Genomic DNA, 14,680 nt, shown 5'->3' with positions numbered 1-14,680 from the left:
TCATTTTGAAACACAAAAAGTTCAAAAATGAAATTGCAAGGTTTTCTTTTGCCTTTCTTCTGTGTCTGGAAGCATGATTTGTACATTGCATATGACAAGTCTTTAGCTTCGTCCATGAGAGAAGTCCAAACTCTGGAGGCACTCACAAATCTTGTCCCTGCACTTTTCCTGTATGCATACTTAGAAAACTATCTACTGGACCATAAGGAAATATTTTATTTATTCTACAAATTCATTTTTACATAAATGTATATGGTGTTTTTAAAAACAAAAAGCTATTTTCATTAAATCAATTGAAAAATCAAGAAAAAAATGTTCAGGTAGGTGGCTTGTTGGTCTAGGGGTAAGATTCTTGCTTAGAGTGTGAGAGGTCCCAGGTTCAAATCATGGATGAGCCCAAATTTTCAGATTCTCTGACATAGTTCCATTATCTTATTGAAGACAATTTCCTGAGTAAAATCTTCAAATGAATATTATTTTTTAAAAACTCACAAAATAGATTGGATTTACTTATTTGCACAATTGAATTTTGTTTTTTGTCAAACTGCTAAAATTATTTGTAATTACTTACCTGCACATAGCATGTGACATGTCTTGGGTTTTATCCATCAGAAAACTCTGCTGGGCATCATAAAACTTTGCACAGCAATTTCCAAGCAAGTATACTTAGAAAAATATTGACTATTAGGAAATATTTTATTTATGCTAATATTTCCACCTTGTATACATTAGTGACTGCTTTAAAATAATACAATTTTCACATAAAAACAGTTAAGAAATCAAATCAAACATGCTTACTTGATGACTCTATCATTCTCACTTTGGGTGCGAGAGGTCACGGGTTCAAATCCCGGACAAGCCCAAATTTTTAGATTCTTTGACATGGTTCCATTATCTTATTGAAGTCAATTTCCAGAGTGAATTTCAACTGAATATTGTTTTATCAAAACTCTCAAAATAGATTGGATTTACTTATTTGCACAATTGAATTTTGTTTTTTGTCAAACTGCTAAAATTATTTGTAAGTACTTATCTGAACATAGCATGTGACATGTCTTGGGTTTTATCCATCAGAAAAACTCTGCTGGGCATCATAAAACTTTGCACAGCAATTTCCAAGCAAGTATACTTAGAAAAATATTGACTATTAGGAAACATTTTATTTATGCTAATATTTCCTCCTTGTATACATTAGTGACTGCATTAAAAGAATACCATTTTCACATAAAAACAGTTAAGAAATCAAATAAACCACACTTATCTCAGTTGGCTAGTTGGTCTAGGGGTATGATTCTCGCTTTGGTTGCGAGAGGTCCAAGGTTCAAATCCCGGACGAGCCCTCTATTTCTTTTGTACGGTGCATCTCATGGTTTATATATATCTGATTTTCTCAATTGGCTAAGTCAATAGCATCAACTGAGTTTTGTTTTTGCCATACTCCCAATAGAATTTGTACATACTTATGAATCTTGCCTTCATCATTTTTCAATTGCCTTTCTTCTATTTATGCATGATTTACACATAGCTTTTGACAAGTCTTGGGTTTTATCGATCAGACAAGTCCAAACTCTGTAGCCATTTTTAAATCTTGTCACTGCACTTTCCAAATAAGCACACAAAGAAAACTATCAATAGAATCTTACGGAAACATTTTAGTTGTTCTAAAAATAAGAGCATACTTATTCAAATTTCAACTGTATTGTGGAATATTAGGAAAACTGCAGGTTCCCTACTGTCTAGATAGCTTTGAATGTTTTAAAAGAATAGTCTCATTTTGAAACACAAAAAGTTCAAAAATGAAATTGCAAGGTTTTCTTTTGCCTTTCTTCTGTGTCTGGAAGCATGATTTGTACATTGCATATGACAAGTCTTTAGCTTTGTCCATGAGAGAAGTCCAAACACTGTAGGCACTCACAAATCTTGTCTCTGCACTTTTCCTATATGCATACTTAGAAAACTATCTACTGGACCATAAGGAAATATTTTATTTATTCTACAAATTCATTTTTACATAAATGTATATGGTGTTTTTAAAAACAAAAAGCTATTTTCATTAAATCAATTGAAAAATCAATAGAAAAATGTTCAGGTAGGTGGCTTGTTGGTCTAGGGTTAAGATTCTCGCTTAGAGTGTGAGAGGTCCCAGGTTCAAATCATGGACGAGCCCAAATTTTCAGATTCTTTGACATAGTTCCATTATCTTATTGAATACAATTTCCTGAGTAAAATCTTCAAATGAATATTATTTTTTAAAAACTCTCAAAATAGATTGGATTTACTTATTTGCACAATTGAATTTTGTTTTTTGTCAAACTGCTAAAATTATTTGTAATTACTTACCTGCACATAGCATGTGACATGTCTTGGGTTTTATCCATCAGAAAAACTCTGCTGGGCATCATAAAACTTTGCACAGCAATTTCCAAGCAAGTATACTTAGAAAAATATTGACTATTATGAAATATTTTATTTATGCTAATATTTCTACCTTGTATACATTAGTGACTGCTTTAAAATAATACAATTTTCACATAAAAACAGTTAAGAAATCAAATAAAACATGCTTACTTGATGACTCTATCATTCTCACTTTGGGTGCGAGAGGTCACGGGTTCAAATCCCGGACGAGCCCAAATTTTTAGATTCTTTGACATGGTTCCATTATCTTATTGAAGTCAATTTCCAGAGTGAATTTCAACTGAATATTGTTTTATCAAAACTCTCAAAATAGATTGGATTTACTTATTTGCACAATTGAATTTTGTTTTTTGTCAAACTGCTAAAATTATTTGTAAGTACTTATCTGAACATAGCATGTGACATGTCTTGGGTTTTATCCATCAGAAAAACTCTGCTGGGCATCATAAAACTTTGCACAGCAATTTCCAAGCAAGTATACTTAGAAAAATATTGACTATTAGGAAACATTTTATTTATGCTAATATTTCCTCCTTGTATACATTAGTGACTGCATTAAAAGAATACCATTTTCACATAAAAACAGTTAAGAAATCAAATAAACCACACTTATCTCAGTTGGCTAGTTGGTCTAGGGGTATGATTCTCGCTTTGGTTGCGAGAGGTCCAAGGTTCAAATCCCGGATGAGCCCTCTATTTCTTTTGTACGGTGCATCTCATGGTTTATATATATCTGATTTTCTCAATTGGCTAAGTCAATAGCATCAACTGAGTTTTGTTTTTGCCATACTCCCAATAGAATTTGTACATACTTATGAATCTTGCCTTCATCATTTTTCAATTGCCTTTCTTCTATTTATGCATGATTTACACATAGCTTTTGACAAGTCTTGGGTTTTATCGATCAGACAAGTCCAAACTCTGTAGCCATTTTTAAATCTTGTCACTGCACTTTCCAAATAAGCACACAAAGAAAACTATCAATAGAATCTCACGGAAACATTTTAGTTGTTCTAAAAATAAGAGCATACTTATTCAAATTTCAACTGTATTGTGGTATATTAGGAAAACTGCAGGTTCCCTACTGTCTAGATAGCTTTGAATGTTTTAAAAGAATAGTCTCATTTTGAAACACAAAAAGTTCAAAAATGAAATTGCAAGGTTTTCTTTTGCCTTTCTTCTGTGTCTGGAAGCATGATTTGTACATTGCATATGACAAGTCTTTAGCTTCGTCCATGAGAGAAGTCCAAACTCTGGAGGCACTCACAAATCTTGTCCCTGCACTTTTCCTGTATGCATACTTAGAAAACTATCTACTGGACCATAAGGAAATATTTTATTTATTCTACAAATTCATTTTTACATAAATGTATATGGTGTTTTTAAAAACAAAAAGCTATTTTCATTAAATCAATTGAAAAATCAAGAGAAAAATGTTCAGGTAGGTGGCTTGTTGGTCTAGGGGTAAGATTCTCGCTTAGAGTGTGAGAGGTCCCAGGTACAAATCATGGATGAGCCCAAATTTTCAGATTCTCTGACATAGTTCCATTATCTTATTGAAGACAATTTCCTGAGTAAAATCTTCAAATGAATATTATTTTTTAAAAACTCACAAAATAGATTGGATTTACTTATTTGCACAATTGAATTTTGTTTTTTGTCAAACTGCTAAAATTATTTGTAATTACTTACCTGCACATAGCATGTGACATGTCTTGGGTTTTATCCATCAGAAAACTCTGCTGGGCATCATAAAACTTTGCACAGCAATTTCCAAGCAAGTATACTTAGAAAAATATTGACTATTAGGAAATATTTTATTTATGCTAATATTTCCACCTTGTATACATTAGTGACTGCTTTAAAATAATACAATTTTCACATAAAAACAGTTAAGAAATCAAATCAAACATGCTTACTTGATGACTCTATCATTCTCACTTTGGGTGCGAGAGGTCACGGGTTCAAATCCCGGACAAGCCCAAATTTTTAGATTCTTTGACATGGTTCCATTATCTTATTGAAGTCAATTTCCAGAGTGAATTTCAACTGAATATTGTTTTATCAAAACTCTCAAAATAGATTGGATTTACTTATTTGCACAATTGAATTTTGTTTTTTGTCAAACTGCTAAAATTATTTGTAAGTACTTATCTGAACATAGCATGTGACATGTCTTGGGTTTTATCCATCAGAAAAACTCTGCTGGGCATCATAAAACTTTGCACAGCAATTTCCAAGCAAGTATACTTAGAAAAATATTGACTATTAGGAAACATTTTATTTATGATAATATTTCCTCCTTGTATACATTAGTGACTGCATTAAAAGAATACCATTTTCACATAAAAACAGTTAAGAAATCAAATAAACCACATTTATTTCAGTTGGCTCGTTGGTCTAGGGGTATGATTCTCGCTTTGGGTGCGAGAGGTCCAAGGTTCAAATCCCGGACGAGCCCTCTATTTCTTTTGTACGCTGCATCTCATGGTTTATATATATCTGATTTTCTCAATTGGCTAAGTCAATAGCATCAACTGAGTTTTGTTTTTGCCATACTCCCAATAGAATTTGTACATACTTATGAATCTTGCCTTCATCATTTTTCAATTGCCTTTCTTCTATTTATGCATGATTTACACATAGCTTTTGACAAGTCTTGGGTTTTATCGATCAGACAAGTCCAAACTCTGTAGCCATTTTTAAATCTTGTCACTTCACTTTCCAAATAAGCACACAAAGAAAACTATCAATAGAATCTTACGGAAACATTTTAGTTGTTCTAAAAATAAGAGCATACTTATTCAAATTTCAACTGTATTGTGGAATATTAGGAAAACTGCAGGTTCCCTACTGTCTAGATAGCTTTGAATGTTTTAAAAGAATAGTCTCATTTTGAAACACAAAAAGTTCAAAAATGAAATTGCAAGGTTTTCTTTTGCCTTTCTTCTGTGTCTGGAAGCATGATTTGTACATTGCATATGACAAGTCTTTAGCTTTGTCCATGAGAGAAGTCCAAACTCTGTAGGCACTCACAAATCTTGTCTCTGCACTTTTCCTATATGCATACTTAGAAAACTATCTACTGGACCATAAGGAAATATTTTATTTATTCTACAAATTCATTTTTACATAAATGTATATGGTGTTTTTAAAAACAAAAAGCTATTTTCATTAAATCAATTGAAAAATCAATAGAAAAATGTTCAGGTAGGTGGCTTGTTGGTCTAGGGTTAAGATTCTCGCTTAGAGTGTGAGAGGTCCCAGGTTCAAATCATGGACGAGCCCAAATTTTCAGATTCTTTGACATAGTTCCATTATCTTATTGAATACAATTTCCTGAGTAAAATCTTCAAATGAATATTATTTTTTAAAAACTCTCAAAATAGATTGGATTTACTTATTTGCACAATTGAATTTTGTTTTTTGTCAAACTGCTAAAATTATTTGTAATTACTTACCTGCACATAGCATGTGACATGTCTTGGGTTTTATCCATCAGAAAAACTCTGCTGGGCATCATAAAACTTTGCACAGCAATTTCCAAGCAAGTATACTTAGAAAAATATTGACTATTAGGAAATATTTTATTTATGCTAATATTTCCACCTTGTATACATTAGTGACTGCTTTAAAATAATACAATTTTCACATAAAAACAGTTAAGAAATCAAATAAAACATGCTTACTTGATGACTCTATCATTCCCACTTTGGGTGCGAGAGGTCACGGGTTCAAATCCCGGACGAGCCCAAATTTTTAGATTCTTTGACATGGTTCCATTATCTTATTGAAGTCAATTTCCAGAGTGAATTTCAACTGAATATTGTTTTTGCAAAACTCTCAAAATAGATTGGATTTACTTATTTGCACAATTGAATTTTGTTTTTTGTCAAACTGCTAAAATTATTTGTAATTACTTTCCTGCACATAGCATGTGACATGTCTTGGGTTTTATCCATCAGAAAAACTCTGCTGGGCATCATAAAACTTTGCACAGCAATTTCCAAGCAAGTATACTTAGAAAAATATTGACTATTTGGAAATATTTTATTTATGCTAATATTTCCACCTTGTATATATTAGTGACTGCTTTAAAATAATAAAATTTTCACATTAAAACAGTTAAGAAATCAAATAAAACATGCTTACTTGATGACTCTATCATTCTCACTTTGGGTACGAGAGGTCACGGGTTCAAATCCCGGACGAGCCCAAATTTTTAGATTCTTTGACATGGTTCCATTATCTTATTGAAGTCAATTTCCAGAGTGAATTTCAACTGAATATTGTTTTTTCAAAACTCTCAAAATAGATTGGATTTACTTATTTGCACAATTGAATTTTGTTTTTTGTCAAACTGCTAAAATTATTTGTAAGTACTTATCTGAACATAGCATGTGACATGTCTTGGGTTTTATCCATCAGAAAAACTCTGCTGGGCATCATAAAACTTTGCACAGCAATTTCCAAGCAAGTATACTTAGAAAAATATTGATTATTAGGAAATATTTTATTTATGCTAATTTTTCCTCCTTGTATACATTAGTGACTGCTTTAAAAGAACACCATTTTCACATAAAATAGTTAAGAAATCAAATAAAACAGACTTGTTTCAGTTGGCTCGTTAGTCTAGGGGTATGATTCTCGCTTTGGGTGCGAGAGGTCCCGGGTTCAAATCCCGGACGAGCCCTCTATTTCTTTTTTACGGTGCTTCTCATGGTTTATATATATCTGATTTTCTCAATTGGCTAAGTTAATAGCATCAACTGAGTTTTGTTTTTGCCATACTCCCAATAGAATTTGTACATACTTATGAATCTTGCCTTCATCATTTTTCAATTGCCTTTCTTCTAGTTATGCATGATTTACACATAGCTTTTGACAAGTCTTGGGTTTTATCGATCAGACAAGTCCAAACTCTGTAGCCATTTTTAAATCTTGTCACTGCACTTTCCAAATAAGCACACAAAGAAAACTATCAATAGAATCTCACGGAAACATTTTAGTTGTTCTAAAAATAAGAGCATACTTATTCAAATTTCAACTGTATTGTGGTATATTAGGAAAACTGCAGGTTCCCTACTGTCTAGATAGCTTTGAATGTTTTAAAAGAATAGTCTCATTTTGAAACACAAAAAGTTCAAAAATGAAATTGCAAGGTTTTCTTTTGCCTTTCTTCTGTGTCTGGAAGCATGATTTGTACATTGCATATGACAAGTCTTTAGCTTCGTCCATGAGAGAAGTCCAAACTCTGGAGGCACTCACAAATCTTGTCCCTGCACTTTTCCTGTATGCATACTTAGAAAACTATCTACTGGACCATAAGGAAATATTTTATTTATTCTACAAATTCATTTTTACATAAATGTATATGGTGTTTTTAAAAACAAAAAGCTATTTTCATTAAATCAATTGAAAAATCAATAGAAAAATGTTCAGGTAGGTGGCTTGTTGGTCTAGGGTTAAGATTCTCGCTTAGGGTGTGAGGGGTCCCAGGTTCAAATCATGGATGAGCCCAAATTTTCAGATTCTTTGACAGCGTTCCATTATCTTATTGAAGTCAATTTCCTGAGTAAAATCTTCAATTGAATATTATTTTTTAAAAACTCACAAAATAGATTGGATATACTTATTTGCACAATTGAATTTTGTTTTTTGTCAAACTGCTAAAATTATTTGTAATTACTTACCTGCACATAGCATGTGACATGTCTTGGGTTTTATCCATCAGAAAAACTCTGCTGGGCATCATAAAACTTTGCACAGCAATTTCCAAGCAAGTATACTTAGAAAAATATTGACTATTATGAAATATTTTATTTATGCTAATATTTCTACCTTGTATACATTAGTGACTGCTTTAAAATAATACAATTTTCACATAAAAACAGTTAAGAAATCAAATAAAACATGCTTACTTGATGACTCTATCATTCTCACTTTGGGTGCGAGAGGTCACGGGTTCAAGTCCCGGACGAGCCCAAATTTTTAGATTCTTTGACATGGTTCCATTATCTTATTGAAGTCAATTTCCAGAGTGAATTTCAACTGAATATTGTTTTTTCAATACTCTCAAAATAGATTGGATTTACTTATTTGCACAATTGAATTTTGTTTTTTGTCAAACTGCTAAAATTATTTGTAAGTACTTATCTGAACATAGCATGTGACATGTCTTGGGTTTTATCCATCAGAAAAACTCTGCTGGGCATCATAAAACTTTGCACAGCAATTTCCAAGCAAGTATACTTAGAAAAATATTGACTATTAGGAAACATTTTATTTATGCTAATATTTCCTCCTTGTATACATTAGTGACTGCATTAAAAGAATACCATTTTCACATAAAAACAGTTAAGAAATCAAATAAACCACACTTATCTCAGTTGGCTAGTTGGTCTAGGGGTATGATTCTCGCTTTGGTTGCGAGAGGTCCAAGGTTCAAATCCCGGACGAGCCCTCTATTTCTTTTGTACGGTGCATCTCATGGTTTATATATATCTGATTTTCTCAATTGGCTAAGTCAATAGCATCAACTGAGTTTTGTTTTTGCCATACTCCCAATAGAATTTGTACATACTTATGAATCTTGCCTTCATCATTTTTCAATTGCCTTTCTTCAATTTATGCATGATTTACACATAGCTTTTGACAAGTCTTGGGTTTTATCGATCAGACAAGTCCAAACTCTGTAGCCATTTTTAAATCTTGTCACTGCACTTTCCAAATAAGCACACAAAGAAAACTATCAATAGAATCTCACGGAAACATTTTAGTTGTTCTAAAAATAAGAGCATACTTATTCAAATTTCAACTGTATTGTGGTATATTAGGAAAACTGCAGGTTCCCTACTGTCTAGATAGCTTTGAATGTTTTAAAAGAATAGTCTCATTTTGAAACACAAAAAGTTCAAAAATGAAATTGCAAGGTTTTCTTTTGCCTTTCTTCTGTGTCTGGAAGCATGATTTGTACATTGCATATGACAAGTCTTTAGCTTCGTCCATGAGAGAAGTCCAAACTCTGGAGGCACTCACAAATCTTGTCCCTGCACTTTTCCTGTATGCATACTTAGAAAACTATCTACTGGACCATAAGGAAATATTTTATTTATTCTACAAATTCATTTTTACATAAATGTATATGGTGTTTTTAAAAACAAAAAGCTATTTTCATTAAATCAATTGAAATATCAATAGAAAAATGTTCAGGTAGGTGGCTTGTTGGTCTAGGGTTAAGATTCTCGCTTAGGGTGTGAGAGGTCCCAGGTTCAAATCATGGATGAGCCCAAATTTTCAGATTCTTTGACAGCGTTCCATTATCTTATTGAAGTCAATTTCCTGAATAAAATCTTCAATTGAATATTATTTTTTAAAAACTCTCAAAATAGATTGGATTTACTTATTTGCACAATTGAATTTTGTTTTTTGTCAAACTGCTAAAATTATTTGTAATTACTTACCTGCACATAGCATGTGACATGTCTTGGGTTTTATCCATCAGAAAAACTCTGCTGGGCATCATAAAACTTTGCACAGCAATTTCCAAGCAAGTATACTTAGAAAAATATTGACTATTAGGAAATATTTTATTTATGCTAATATTTCCACCTTGTATACATTAGTGACTGCTTTAAAATAATACAATTTTCACATAAAAACAGTTAAGAAATCAAATAAAACATGCTTACTTGATGACTCTATGATTCCCACTTTGGGTGCGAGAGGTCACGGGTTCAAATCCCGGACGAGCCCAAATTTTTAGATTCTTTGACATGGTTCCATTATCTTATTGAAGTCAATTTCCAGAGTGAATTTCAACTGAATATTGTTTTTGCAAAACTCTCAAAATAGATTGGATTTACTTATTTGCACAATTGAATTTTGTTTTTTGTCAAACTGCTAAAATTATTTGTAATTACTTTCCTGCACATAGCATGTGACATGTCTTGGGTTTTATCCATCAGAAAAACTCTGCTGGGCATCATAAAACTTTGCACAGCAATTTCCAAGCAAGTATACTTAGAAAAATATTGACTATTTGGAAATATTTTATTTATGCTAATATTTCCACCTTGTATATATTAGTGACTGCTTTAAAATAATAAAATTTTCACATTAAAACAGTTAAGAAATCAAATAAAACATGCTTACTTGATGACTCTATCATTCTCACTTTGGGTACGAGAGGTCACGGGTTCAAATCCCGGACGAGCCCAAATTTTTAGATTCTTTGACATGGTTCCATTATCTTATTGAAGTCAATTTCCAGAGTGAATTTCAACTGAATATTGTTTTTTCAAAACTCTCAAAATAGATTGGATTTACTTATTTGCACAATTGAATTTTGTTTTTTGTCAAACTGCTAAAATTATTTGTAAGTACTTATCTGAACATAGCATGTGACATGTCTTGGGTTTTATCCATCAGAAAAACTCTGCTGGGCATCATAAAACTTTGCACAGCAATTTCCAAGCAAGTATACTTAGAAAAATATTGATTATTAGGAAATATTTTATTTATGCTAATTTTTCCTCCTTGTATACATTAGTGACTGCTTTAAAAGAACACCATTTTCACATAAAATAGTTAAGAAATCAAATAAAACAGACTTGTTTCAGTTGGCTCGTTAGTCTAGGGGTATGATTCTCGCTTTGGGTGCGAGAGGTCCCGGGTTCAAATCCCGGACGAGCCCTCTATTTCTTTTTTACGGTGCTTCTCATGGTTTATATATATCTGATTTTCTCAATTGGCTAAGTTAATAGCATCAACTGAGTTTTGTTTTTGCCATACTCCCAATAGAATTTGTACATACTTATGAATCTTGCCATCATCATTTTTCAATTGCCTTTCTTCTAGTTATGCATGATTTACACATAGCTTTTGACAAGTCTTGGGTTTTATCGATCAGACAAGTCCAAACTCTGTAGCCATTTTTAAATCTTGTCACTGCACTTTCCAAATAAGCACACAAAGAAAACTATCAATAGAATCTCACGGAAACATTTTAGTTGTTCTAAAAATAAGAGCATACTTATTCAAATTTCAACTGTATTGTGGTATATTAGGAAAACTGCAGGTTCCCTACTGTCTAGATAGCTTTGAATGTTTTAAAAGAATAGTCTCATTTTGAAACACAAAAAGTTCAAAAATGAAATTGCAAGGTTTTCTTTTGCCTTTCTTCTGTGTCTTGAAGCATGATTTGTACATTGCATATGACAAGACTTTAGCTTCGTCCATGAGAGAAGTCCAAACTCTGGAGGCACTCACAAATCTTGTCCCTGCACTTTTCCTGTATGCATACTTAGAAAACTATCTACTGGACCATAAGGAAATATTTTATTTATTCTACAAATTCATTTTTACATAAATGTATATGGTGTTTTTAAAAACAAAAAGCTATTTTCATTAAATCAATTGAAAAATCAATAGAAAAATGTTCAGGTAGGTGGCTTGTTGGTCTAGGGTTAAGATTCTCGCTTAGGGTGTGAGGGGTCCCAGGTTCAAATCATGGATGAGCCCAAATTTTCAGATTCTTTGACAGCGTTCCATTATCTTATTGAAGTCAATTTCCTGAGTAAAATCTTCAATTGAATATTATTTTTTAAAAACTCACAAAATAGATTGGATATACTTATTTGCACAATTGAATTTTGTTTTTTGTCAAACTGCTAAAATTATTTGTAATTACTTACCTGCACATAGCATGTGACATGTCTTGGGTTTTATCCATCAGAAAAACTCTGCTGGGCATCATAAAACTTTGCACAGCAATTTCCAAGCAAGTATACTTAGAAAAATATTGACTATTATGAAATATTTTATTTATGCTAATATTTCTACCTTGTATACATTAGTGACTGCTTTAAAATAATACAATTTTCACATAAAAACAGTTAAGAAATCAAATAAAACATGCTTACTTGATGACTCTATCATTCTCACTTTGGGTGCGAGAGGTCACGGGTTCAAGTCCCGGACGAGCCCAAATTTTTAGATTCTTTGACATGGTTCCATTATCTTATTGAAGTCAATTTCCAGAGTGAATTTCAACTGAATATTGTTTTTTCAATACTCTCAAAATAGATTGGATTTACTTATTTGCACAATTGAATTTTGTTTTTTGTCAAACTGCTAAAATTATTTGTAAGTACTTATCTGAACATAGCATGTGACATGTCTTGGGTTTTATCCATCAGAAAAACTCTGCTGGGCATCATAAAACTTTGCACAGCAATTTCCAAGCAAGTATACTTAGAAAAATATTGACTATTAGGAAACATTTTATTTATGCTAATATTTCCTCCTTGTATACATTAGTGACTGCATTAAAAGAATACCATTTTCACATAAAAACAGTTAAGAAATCAAATAAACCACACTTATCTCAGTTGGCTAGTTGGTCTAGGGGTATGATTCTCGCTTTGGTTGCGAGAGGTCCAAGGTTCAAATCCCGGACGAGCCCTCTATTTCTTTTGTACGGTGCATCTCATGGTTTATATATATCTGATTTTCTCAATTGGCTAAGTCAATAGCATCAACTGAGTTTTGTTTTTGCCATACTCCCAATAGAATTTGTACATACTTATGAATCTTGCCTTCATCATTTTTCAATTGCCTTTCTTCAATTTATGCATGATTTACACATAGCTTTTGACAAGTCTTGGGTTTTATCGATCAGACAAGTCCAAACTCTGTAGCCATTTTTAAATCTTGTCACTGCACTTTCCAAATAAGCACACAAAGAAAACTATCAATAGAATCTCACGGAAACATTTTAGTTGTTCTAAAAATAAGAGCATACTTATTCAAATTTCAACTGTATTGTGGTATATTAGGAAAACTGCAGGTTCCCTACTGTCTAGATAGCTTTGAATGTTTTAAAAGAATAGTCTCATTTTGAAACACAAAAAGTTCAAAAATGAAATTGCAAGGTTTTCTTTTGCCTTTCTTCTGTGTCTGGAAGCATGATTTGTACATTGCATATGACAAGTCTTTAGCTTCGTCCATGAGAGAAGTCCAAACTCTGGAGGCACTCACAAATCTTGTCCCTGCACTTTTCCTGTATGCATACTTAGAAAACTATCTACTGGACCATAAGGAAATATTTTATTTATTCTACAAATTCATTTTTACATAAATGTATATGGTGTTTTTAAAAACAAAAAGCTATTTTCATTAAATCAATTGAAAAATCAATAGAAAGATGTTCAGGTAGGTGGCTTGTTGGTCTAGGGTTAAGATTCTCGCTTAGGGTGTGAGAGGTCCCAGGTTCAAATCATGGATGAGCCCAAATTTTCAGATTCTTTGACAGCGTTCCATTATCTTATTGAAGTCAATTTCCTGAGTAAAATCTTCAATTGAATATTATTTTTTAAAAACTCACAAAATAGATTGGATATACTTATTTGCACAATTGAATTTTGTTTTTTGTCAAACTGCTAAAATTATTTGTAATTACTTACCTGCACATAGCATGTGACATGTCTTGGGTTTTATCCATCAGAAAAACTCTGCTGGGCATCATAAAACTTTGCACAGCAATTTCCAAGCAAGTATACTTAGAAAAATATTGACTATTATGAAATATTTTATTTATGCTAATATTTCTACCTTGTATACATTAGTGACTGCTTTAAAATAATACAATTTTCACATAAAAACAGTTAAGAAATCAAATAAAACATGCTTACTTGATGACTCTATCATTCTCACTTTGGGTGCGAGAGGTCACGGGTTCAAATCCCGGACGAGCCCAAATTTTTAGATTCTTTGACATGGTTCCATTATCTTATTGAAGTCAATTTCCAGAGTGAATTTCAACTGAATATTGTTTTATCAAAACTCTCAAAATAGATTGGATTTACTTATTTGCACAATTGAATTTTGTTTTTTGTCAAACTGCTAAAATTATTTGTAAGTACTTATCTGAACATAGCATGTGACATGTCTTGGGTTTTATCCATCAGAAAAACTCTGCTGGGCATCATAAAACTTTGCACAGCAATTTCCAAGCAAGTATACTTAGAAAAATATTGACTATTAGGAAACATTTTATTTATGCTAATATTTCCTCCTTGTATACATTAGTGACTGCATTAAAAGAATACCATTTTCACATAAAAACAGTTAAGAAATCAAATAAACCACACTTATCTCAGTTGGCTAGTTGGTCTAGGGGTATGATTCTCGCTTTGGTTGCGAGAGGTCCAAGGTTCAAATCCCGGACGAGCCCTCTATTTCTTTTGTACGGTGCATCTCA

The 14,680-nt window shown here is 32.2% G+C and overlaps 3 non-coding genes across 3 annotated transcripts; all 3 read left to right on the top strand.

Annotated features, from left to right (window-relative positions):
- Positions 1-4,807: 4,807 nt before the first annotated feature.
- TRNAP-UGG (transfer RNA proline (anticodon UGG)) lies at positions 4,808-4,879 on the top strand. Its single transcript has one exon. It is a non-coding gene; the product is annotated as a tRNA-Pro (tRNA).
- A 2,160-nt stretch (positions 4,880-7,039) lies between these two features.
- Positions 7,040-7,111, top strand: TRNAP-UGG (transfer RNA proline (anticodon UGG)). Its single transcript has one exon. It is a non-coding gene; the product is annotated as a tRNA-Pro (tRNA).
- Positions 7,112-11,041: 3,930 nt separating this feature from the next.
- Positions 11,042-11,113, top strand: TRNAP-UGG (transfer RNA proline (anticodon UGG)). The gene has a single exon. It is a non-coding gene; the product is annotated as a tRNA-Pro (tRNA).
- The last annotated feature ends 3,567 nt before the right edge of the window (positions 11,114-14,680 follow it).

This window comes from Taudactylus pleione, unplaced genomic scaffold (assembly GCF_031769625.1).
Source record: "Taudactylus pleione unplaced genomic scaffold, aTauple2 ptg000317l, whole genome shotgun sequence".
Classification (NCBI taxonomy): domain Eukaryota; kingdom Metazoa; phylum Chordata; class Amphibia; order Anura; family Myobatrachidae; genus Taudactylus; species Taudactylus pleione.
This window is presented reverse-complemented; position numbering and strand designations above follow the sequence as displayed.